Here is an 8,531-nt window from a genome sequence, read left to right as displayed (position 1 = left end):
GGAGAGTGGGATATTACTTTCTCACATACTCTGGTGCCTCACCTTTGACCATGTCCCCTGGAGGGGGAGACCTGGTGGCACTCAGAGGAAGGACAGAAAGTTACCAAGAAGAGACTTGATACCCTATGAACATATACAGGGGGAGGTAATCTCCCTCAGGAACAGTCATAGGGGAGGGGAATAAGGGGAAAATGGGAGGGAGGGAAGAATGGGAGGATACAAGGGATGGGATAACCATTGAGATGTAACAAGAATAAATTAATAAAGGAGGGAAAAAAAAACTGTATCACAAACAACCTAAAAAGGGAGGACACAGATGGGATTCACAAAGTACTTGCTTCATCAGTCTCAGCAGCACACTCTGGTCCTACCCAGTTTAACCCGGGATTCAAGGATTGCTGCTCCCCGCACGCTCTGGCCTCACTCAATCCATCCTGGCATTCAACCTGCATTGCTGCCCCAGCTCTACTGGTGCCCCCACACCTGCCCTGGCGTGCCGCATGTCAGAGCAGCAGGGGGACATGGCAAGGAAGCCTAGAGCTACACGAGACAAGTGCTCAGTTCCCTGCCAGCTCTTTCTGCTGAGGGCCTGCCAACACAAAACAATAGTACCTGAATTCCAATGAATGACAGGCGGGGCTCTGCTCCTGGAGCAGAGCGGCACAGGTAGCCTAGAACTTACAGTTTTCTGGTTGTTTGATTGCTTCACTTTTGATTGAATTTTTTCACTCATAATGTGAATAACTCAATATTAAAGGTTCCTTCATAAGGATCTTCAAAAGGAATGAAGCATTTTTTCCCCCAATGGTGGGAATAACTCATTGTCAATGATCACTTCATGGGAAAAAATATCTAGGATGAGCTAAATTTCTAATACAAAAATGATCACAATTAAGACAAAGTACTAAGCCAATCTATTTAAAAATTCAGAGGTATTAGTAATTTGTTATATGGAGGATCTTCTCTAATTAATGCTTACATGCTTAATTTTCATACTAAGCAAGCAAAAGGAAAAAAATCATGATTTTAAACTATATCTAATTGGGTACACTCTTATTTATGTTTGGCTCTGAAAACTCTGTTAAGTTCAATAAAATGTAACACTTAAAAACTAAACAAATTATTATCATATTAAATAATATGGCCTAAATAAGGGTTGAGTCTGGCTTTTGAGCTTGCCAATTTAAAAAAAAAAAGGCCAGTGAAAGCTGAGCAAGCTCCTGGAGAGGAATGGCTGGTTATAAATCAAGAAACCTAAGTTGTTTAAAGTTCATAGACTTCCATTCAAAAATCAGTTATGTGCCATTATAATGGTTTTATTAAAATTTAATAAATCTCTTAATGTGTCTACTGATTCTCAATATGAAGAAGTAGTTATATTGCATAAAGAAACTGTTCAACTTATTTCTGACAATTTAGAATTGTCCTTGCTATTCATGTAACTACAACAAACAATTGTAAAAGATCTAATTTGCACTCTAAAAGAGTTGCTTTTTGAACAACACAAAGATACGAGGACACCCCGGGACAGATTACATAATTCTTTGCTAACGTTAAATGTTTTAAATGCTAATGAAGCAAGGATAGCAGCTGCTAAAAGGCAATGGATTGTAGGAAAAAATTGCTAAATTGTGTCAGTCTGTGTACTACAAGAATGTCTTAACTTCAGAGTGAAAACCAGGAAAGGTATTAAGATTGGGCCAAGAAAGTTGCATGCTTATGTTTCAACAGGAGACTAATAGTTATGGATACCATCATGAATGCTACTACTTGTTGCTTGCTATGCTGTCTATGGTAACTGTACAGGAAACAAGGATCATTCATAGACATTGGGCCTATATTTCTTTTTTTCCCAGTAATATAAATATTTTATTCATGTTTTCCAATTATTGCTATTATTCTTGTTTAATCCAATTATATATATATATATATTATACATGCATAAAACAAACTACATACAGCAGGGAGAACCATGTGACAATCATGAGTTATATAAATGTTACATTCATAGTGATTTGGCTGTTTGTATTTGTCAAACTTGAAGTAAACATCTTTCCTGTCTTGTTGGGTCTAAATTTCTGAATGAATCTATCCTATCTCATCTCTTTTAACTTAACTCCTTTATCTTGATCTAAAAAGATCTTATCCCCTAACAAACTAAACTTGATTGTAAAACTAACCTATCTGATCTTTAACACCCCTCAGAGACTTGACCTAATCTTCCAATTAATGTAAGAGTATGTTTGGGAGATTTAAATATTCCTATGATGCTTAATGAATTTTCTTAAAATTCTTTCATTATATTTATTCCCATTACATCCAAATTGTTATCCTCTCTCTTATCTTTCCATTCCCACCTTATCTTCCTTTTCTGCCCTATTCCCCTCCCCTAGACCTCTGATGGGGGAGGGTCCTCTTCCCCCACTGTTTAACCTCAGCTTACCAGATCTCATCAGGATAGCTCGCATCCCCTTCCTCTGTGTGCCAGCAAGGCAGCCCTGCCAAGGGGTAGGGATCAAATTGGTGGCACCAGAGTTCAAGTCAGAGGCAGTCACCTCTCCCGCTGCCCTTTCTCCCATGTGGATAATGAGCTGTCCATCAGCTCTATCTAAATAGGGGGTCGAGGTTCTCTGCTTGCAATGTCCTTGCCTGGTGTGTCAGTACTAATGTATGGCACTGAAAACACTTAAAAGCATTTCATTATGAAGCTAAGTTGATCTCCAAAGGAACCAACTCTACCTGAGGCACTCTTGGCAGTTGATGGTTTCTGGTCAGGGAGATTTATTTTTCATTGTGGATGTGGGCACTGGTTGTCTGTATCCCCAAAATGATCCCAAACCCATGAACATGTCTTCAGCATCAACAGAACTCAGTGGTATCTCTTGATCCAGACTTTGAGCACCTGAGTTCCATTTCTGAGACTCACACAGTGCAAGGACAGAACTGACTCCCCAAATTATTCTCTGACATCTGCAGGTGCACCTTTGATGTGTGAGGCATCCTCTCACCCACACAAGTATGTAAATAACGAAAAACTATCCAGACAAGTTAAGGAGTTAGAAAATCAGAAAGAGAACCCAAATCAAAATTTGTAGAAGGCAATAAGTGATAAAGACCAGAGAAGACATACATGAAGTAAAGATTCAAACAGGATAACGATGAACAAAACAAAGGCCTGCTTCATAGAAAGCAGAAACTAAACTGAAAGACCACCATTCATGCCAACATAGAGAGAGAGATACAAGAGTCAGATAATTAATAACATTTGTGAAAAAGACTTTAGCACTAATATTGTGGAAATAAAAAGAGAGTATTAAAGATTGTTATAAGAATATAGAAGGAAAAAGATTAGTAGCTTAATAGAAATGGATGTACCTGGAGATGTACACGTCACCCTTAACCAAAAGACATTCTCAAAGACACGAAAATGATGGGGAATGCAGATTTGACTCAGCAGTTAAAACCACACACTGCTCTTTCAGAGGACTGAGTTGGGTTCCAGAATCCACAAAAGGCGCCTCACAACCACCTGTCACCATAGCTAGAGGGAGCCAATGTGTCTGGACTTCATAAGTACATGTTCTACCACCAAACAGACACAGATATATACAGACACAGAACACACAAACACACACACACACACACACACACACACACACAATTATACATGAAATGAAATATTGAGAAAAACTGTGATACAGTGTTCAGAATACAAATATCAGTGTAAGAAAAAAAAATTTGAACTACACAGCTTACTGGCTAGTTACATATAGAATCAGACAGCTAGCCGCTGAGGTCCATTTAACACTTACAGAGGAACACACATGAGTCCCTTGCAGAATTATATGCTAGTATCTTAAAAAAATACTTGCCAAAACATTAAAGAAAACAACAGTGAAGGAAATCAACTGTGTCCTAGAGAGCGTATTAACAACAACGACTGCAGCTGATTGCAATGCAAAGGTACTCTAGCACACGCTGAGTGGTAAATGTGCTGGGGTAAGTTTTTAAACACTGTGATCAAATATTTTACAGAATAACCAGACAGGAACAGTTTACTTATATTATGCTTTGAGAGTTCGGTCCATGCTTGTTTGGTACCATGCACCTGAGCACAATATAATGGAAATCAGAGCACATAGCAGAAGATGGAAGACAGGACACAGAGTTGACAGGAAGGGACAAGACATCACTCCCACTGGCTTACTTCTTTAGTATAGTCACCCTTCTGAAGTTTGTAATGTCTCCCCAGGTAGCTCCAGGATATTGTGAGGAAGCATTTAAAGCATTAAAATCTATAAAGTGTATTCCACACTCAAACATGACTATGCTCATGACCCTAGAAGTTCATGTGCATTTCAGAACGCCAGGTGCATTTAGGTATCTTCATTGCAGGGCGGGGGGGTGGGGGTGATGGGGGTGGGGGTGCAGTGGGGGTGGTCCACACAGCATCCTCTCAAACTTATCTTTGATTCTGTTGGCCATGTTTGACCACCAAGTGGCTGTGTGACTTTTCTGGGGCAATGTGAATAAACATCTACTTACCTATGAAACCCGTGGGGAACAAAGTACCAGTTCTACCAAAGTTCTGCTTGGTGAACCAATGAGTTTACTGGCATGTTTTATAGAACTATGAGTGAAGGGATTATTAGTGATGGGTGGCTGAGGGGTTACTTACAGGAGCCCGGATGACTCAGGGACAGCTGCACCTCAAAAAGCCCACCTCAGTGTGGAGGACAACTATCGAAAGCTGCAGCCTTGGAGCTCCACGCAGGACCTGAAGGTAACAGAACAGGTTGACTATCTTTCCATCTTCTGATATCATTTTCAAGTTTTTTCTTCAGCGGCTTGAAGTTCTTGTCGCACAGGTCTTTCAGTTGCTTGGTTAGAAGCATACCAAGAGACCTGATATTATTTGTTGCTGTTTGTGAAGGGTGTGGTTCCCCTGATTCTCAGCCCATTTGTCATTTGTATACAGTATTGTATACTGATTTTTTAAAAATTTCTTTAAAAAAAATTAATTTTAAAAGATTGGAAGCTTTGTCTGGTCCCTGATTCCAGTGGAATTGCTTTAAGTTTTTCTCCTTTTAATTTGTTGTTGAAAGTCTAGTTTAGACAGGTAGAGCTGGGTTGGGCGTGGGCCACAACCCACATTAGCTGCTATCCTGAGTTGATTTGTAAGACATCTGAACAGCTCTGGGCTTGGATCTCTCTCTGCCACTGCTTAGTGGCCTGGTCTATCTGGGTCACAGAAAGTGAACCAGCAGAGGTGAGTTGGGTGTGGGCCACAATTCACATTATCCATCATACCAAGGAGGCCTGAAAGGCAGCCAAGTAGTTTTCAGCATGGAGCTCTCTCAGCCTGCTCCTCTCCTGCTTGACCCAACTGGCACACACACAGCGAACTCAGAAGAGCTGAGCTGGGTGCAGGGTCCATCACCCATTCATTGCCTGTGATCCTCAGGAGGCCTCTGGGGAGCCCTAGCAAATAGCATTCAGCTTGGATTTTTTTTTTTTTTGCCCGCTCATGATCTGCCTGGCCCACTTGGGACACAGACAGTGACCTCATCAAGGAACTTCCAGGCCTGTTAACACCAGAGACAACCAGATAGAAAGATCTCCCATGCTCATGAATTGCTAGGATTAACATAAAAATGGCCATCTTACCAAAAGCAATCTACATATTTAATACAATTCCCATCAAAACACACACAAAATTCTTTGTAAATGTTGAAAGATCAATCCTCAACTTCATATGGAAAAACAAAAAGCCTTGAATAGCTAAGACAATCCTATACAATAAAAGATCTTCTGGAAGATCTCTGGCCCTGAACTCAAGCAGACTGTATAGCAACAGTAGTAAATCCACATGGTATTGGCATAGAAATAGGATGGTTGATCAGTGGAATTGAATCAAAGACCCAGAAATAAACCCACGTACCTACAAACACTTGATATTTGACAAAGAAGCCAAGTCCATACCATGGAAAAAAAGATAGCATCTTCAACAAATGGTGCTGGTCTAAGTGGATGTCTGCTTGTAGAAAAATGCAAATAGACCCTTATTTATCACCTTGCACAAAACTAAAGTCCAAATGGATTAAGGATCCAGACACACTAAATCTGTTAGAAAAAAAGTGGGGGAAAGCCTTGAGCTTATTGGCACAGGAGACAACTTCCTGAACAGAATGCCAACATCTTAGTCTCTAAGATCAACAATTAATACATGGGACCTCATGAAACTGAGAAGCTTCTGTAAGGCAAAGGACACTGTCAATAGAAGAAAATGACAGCCTACAGTCTGGGAAAATATCTTCACCAACCCTACATCTGACAAAGGCCTAATATCCAAAATATATAAAGTTTTCAAGAAAGTAAACACATCAAACCAAACAATCCAATTAAAAATGGGGCACAGTGTTAAACAGAGAATTCTCAACACAGGACTATTTAATGGCTTGGAAAATCAGGGAAATGAAAATCAAAACAACTCTCAGATTCCATCTTATACCTATCAGAATGGCTAAGAGAAAAACTCAAGTGACAACACATGTTGATAGGATGTGGAGGAAAGGGAACACTCCTTTATTGTTGGTAGGAGTGAAAATTTGTACAACCTTTTTGGAAATCAATCTGGTGCTTTCTCAGAAAATTGGGAGCAGTGCTACCTCAAGACCCAGCCATACCACTTCTGGGAATATACTTGAAAGATGCTCCACCATCCAACAAGGACATTTGCTCAACTATGTTCATAGCAGCTTCTTTAGTAATCTCTAGAACTTGGAAACAAACATATGTCCCTCAACTGAAGAATGGATAAAGAAACTGAAACATTTACACAATGGAATAATACTCAGCTATTGAAAATAAAGAAATCTTGAAATTTGCAGGTAAATGAATGGAACTATAAACAATCATCCTGAGTGAGGTAACTCAAGACTCAGAAATACAAGCATGATATATATTCATTTATATTCTGATATTAGCCACATAATACAGGAAACCACACTATAATACACATACATAAAGAAAGGAAATAACAGCCAGGTGTGGTGGCACATGCCTTTAATCCCAGTACTTGGGAGGCAGAGGCAGGCAGATCTCTGAGTTCGAGGCCAGTCTGGTCTACAAAGAGAGTCCATGATAGCCAATGGTACACAAAGAAACCCTGTATCAAAAAAACTGAGAGAGAGAGAGAGAGAGAGAGAGAGAGAGAGAGAGAGAGAGAGAGAGAGAGAGAGAGGAGACCCTAGGAAGAATGTTCTCATTCAGAAGGGCAAATAGAATAGACACCAGAAGCAGTTGAAGATAAGCTGGATGGGGGCCTATCATAGAGGTCCTCTGAAAGACTCAATCCAGCAGGGGATCGAAGCCAAACTGGAGGTGGAGCATAGGATGTCTTATGGAAGAGTTGGGGGACTGCAGGACATGGAAGGGACAGGAGCTCCTCAAGGAGACCAATGGGGCTAACAAATCCATGGCATGCTTCAGGGACTGATGCATCAACCAAGGACCATGTATGGTGAGGACCTAGACCCTCTCGTCCCATAATGTGGGGAGTAGGGGCTGCCTCTGACATGGACTCTGGTGCTCATTCATTGACCACTTCCCCTTGGTGGTGTGGCCTTGCTAAGCCATAGGGGAAGAGGATACAGACAGTTCAGATGAGACTTGATAGGTTGAGGTCAGATGAGAGGGGAGGAGGGCTCCCAATTCTGAGGACTAGGGGAGGGAGTGAGATGAGGGAGGCAGAGTCAGATCTAGAGGTGATGAGGGAGGGGGCTATAATCAGGATGTAAAGTGAAAAAAATGAAAAATGAATACAAAGAAAATAATAGACATACCGTCATGCTAATGTCCTATTGACTACTGTAAGTATATGGCTTTACCTATGTTCAGTGAGAAATCAGCATTAACACACTGATGAGACATGTTGATGTTTTCCCACAGGATAAAGAAAAACACGAAGAAGACAAATAAGATACTGATGGACCAGCTTGAATCCAGCTTAAGGATGGATGCCATTTTGTTATAGGATCAGATTAAATTCATGTGTGTTTGCTGAAAAATTGAAGCTTGGCTTGGTTTTAACCTGTTTCTCAAGTTTGACAATGCTCCACACCCTATGGAGTTTGACTCACACTTTAAATGAGTATGAGAAGAGAAGATATTCTGACAAATGATTTTGAAATGTTCAGCCAAGGTTCGACATAACCTCAGTTCCTCTAGAAATCTCCCAAACCCTGAAAACTGCCTACTCTTGTGTTATATAAACCTACCTTTTCTTATGTTATATAAACCTACCTTTTCTTATGTTTGATGCTATTTTTGAAACCCTGCCTTAGGGAGCTATCCCTGTCTAAAAGGAAATCAAGCTTACTTAATTTGTGTAAATGGTCTTTTCTCTCGTTAAGTGAAATGAACAAAAGTAATGGAAAATGTGTGTCTTTATGTCTTCTTGCAATATCTACACATTTTGTATCTCTAAGAACTTTATCTCAGGGTGAAAAACTGGGTATTCTTATTACCTT

This window comes from Acomys minous (genome assembly GCF_964271855.1).
Source record: "Acomys minous genome assembly, chromosome: 2".
In the NCBI taxonomy this organism is placed as follows: domain Eukaryota; kingdom Metazoa; phylum Chordata; class Mammalia; order Rodentia; family Muridae; genus Acomys; species Acomys minous.
Note: the sequence above shows the minus strand (reverse complement) of the source record.